A 2,901-nucleotide genomic window follows, 5' to 3' on the forward strand; every position below is an offset into this window, starting at 1 on the left:
CATAGGACATACCTCCCATGACCCAATGGGCTATTATATACCCTGAAAATGTAAAGCCAAGTAAAGCTTCCTTTCTTTGAGTTGCTTTGGTTAAGTCTTTTGTCACAGCACTGAGACTAGTACCTTGTACATTGCTTTGATAAAAGGAGCACCATTCTATGAATGTGTTACAAAGAAAGGTGACCTTGAATGGGGGTTAGCAGAAGTACTTTAATGGTTAAAAGCTGACTATACTAAACCTTGTTTCAGGCTGGAATTAAAGTTTATTCATCAGAATGGTCTGTTCATTAATCATTTCTGTAAAACTTCTTTATACTAACATAGGTCTCTAGGCAACTGCAAAGTTGTGCATGCACACCAACTAATGCAAAAGTTCTCATGCTTTATTTTTTTTTAAAGAATATTTGTTAGCTGCTGGGAAGTTGACTTAGCAGTTAAAAGTATCTGTTGCTCTTCTAATGAAACTTTTAAAGTTCCCAGCACCTACATGATGGTTTATAATTGCCTTTAACCCCAGTACTGGGGAATCAGAAATAATTTGAAATAATATGAGTAATAATCATAAAGACCTCTTCTGAACTTCTCAATCATCAGACACACACAATTGGTACACATACGTACCCACAGGCAAAATATGTATATACATAAAATATGTACATTTTATAGCTAAGCCCATGTGCTTCTTTTATGTAAGACCTGAGTTCATTTCCCAGCACTCACATCAAGTAGCTCATAACTGCTACAAGTCCAGGTTTTGGAACATCTGTAGACACCTGTATCCATAAGAATATACAAATACACAGAAACATACATGTAATTTAAAACAATAAAAATAGAAGAGTGGTTCCTTAATTTTTTTTTGTTTTAGAACAGTCTGAAAACTGTTTTCTAGATTAGAAATAAAAACATGAATTTATGTACAGCTGATAATGTTTTTTGCAACTTTACCATCTGCAAATAGAAACCTAATTTGTTTTGCAATGGAGCAGATGCAGTAGCTAAAAAGCTAACTCCACATATTCCTTTTGTGGAAAAGAAAGCACAATGTTATTTTGATTATTTACATATTTTGTTTATTTCTACTTGGCAATAGAAATTTATCTGAAGCACTTTATATTTTTGGTTTTCCCTTCAGTGTTTATATTGAATCAGATTTGTAGGAAGACAGTGTTCTTCTATGGCTGCACAGAACTGATCTTTCTAACTTCTAACATGGAGTTATCCTATGATTTTTGTCAGTTCCATTTGCCTAGGTACAGCTTTTATTTATTTCTTTGTACTGCTACTTTATTTCTAGAGCCTCCAAAGAATTGAGATCCTCAGGTCCCTGGGCTATTGTACCCCAAGAACTATCTAAGTTTTTCTTCTATTACTACCTTTAGTCTGAAACTAATGGCTGTAGCAGTGCAAATATGCAGGGCCAAGGAAACCTTGACTGCATGTATAATAACAGATGAAGTCCTGAGTGAGGATGTATTTTTGGCATGGGCAAATCCATGTCAAAGACCAAGGCACATATGGTTCATATTTGTAAAGGCAAAGTCTTCTTTTGTCAAAGTGTGAGTAATTATGATCAGTTTGTGCAAAATCTGCAACTGCAGATTCCTTCTCATAGATGTTTACAATCTGAGACAGCTAGCCTACAGAAACTTCCTAAGACTCCTCCCTATGTGCTGTGCATAACAAACATGCTGAGGTTTTAGATTGTAGTGGTAGTTGTTATAGCTATATGAGCATATACATAGCTAATCCAATCCCATCTTTTCTGTACATGTGTCTATACCTCTTTATACTTCATGTCCTCACTGTCCCAGTCAGGTTTCCAGACCCAAGCCAAGAGGATTTCTGTAATAAGATCAAAGCCTAACCTTTATTTAAACCAATCATTCAGTGTTTTTCTTATGGTTGTATTATAGTTCCAACAAATAAAGTGGATCTTTTTAGTTTTGAGGTAGAAATAATCATTATTCAAAGTTTTCTTCATCTCTATTGTTATTAGAGGTAAATTATTTATTGTCTAGATTCCTGGATGTAACAGGAATCTTTGGCAAATGAAAATATGTTTGTCATTCAGGAGTAGTAGTATCATCATAATACTGTTCAATATTAGTACTTTTAATATTAAAATGATCTCAAACTCAGAAAAGCACAAGAGTTTGTTAGGGCCTTTTTAAAGAATTTTTAAAAAGAAAAGAAAAAAAGAAATTTCACTCCTAGAATACCTAAAGACAGCAGCACTCTTTGCCAAGAACTGAAACAGCATGCTTACCTATGTATGTTCATTTTCCTGTCTGTTTTATCTTCTTTAGATCAAAATGTTCTGTAGGTAAAAGGTGTCCTTTGTGAAAAAAAATCCTCCATCTTTTAATGAAATTCATTAGACATTTGATATTCAAGGGTAGGTAAAAGATTCCATCCTGAAGCTTGTCAGGATCAGGAAGTAAACAACTCAAAACCTTCAGGCAGTCCATGAAATTGACCTGATATGCCAAGCCCACCCATCTGCAAGGCTACCTCACTCAGGATGATAGATTCATGTTCCATCCATTTTCCAAGGAATTTCATGAACTCATTGCTTTTAATAGCTGAGGAGTACTCCACTGTGTAAATGTACCACAATTTCCGAATCCATTCCTCTGTTGAGGGACATCTGGGTCCTTTCCAGCTTCTGGCTATTATAAATAAGGCTGCAATGATCGTTGTTATGCATAAACTTTTAGAATGTACCAAAAGTGTGAAAGTGAGCAGCAGAAAAAACATCTTTTGTTGTTTTTCTCAGCCTTTTCATCCTAAAGTATCCAATGCCTGTTTCTTTAACTAGATAGAAAAGAAAAATGATACTAATCTGTAGCGGTATGTGCTACTACTCATTTAGTTACCATCCTCTATTCTCTTTCTTTT

Source organism: Micromys minutus (genome assembly GCF_963924665.1).
Source record: "Micromys minutus genome assembly, chromosome: X".
NCBI classification, from domain to species: domain Eukaryota; kingdom Metazoa; phylum Chordata; class Mammalia; order Rodentia; family Muridae; genus Micromys; species Micromys minutus.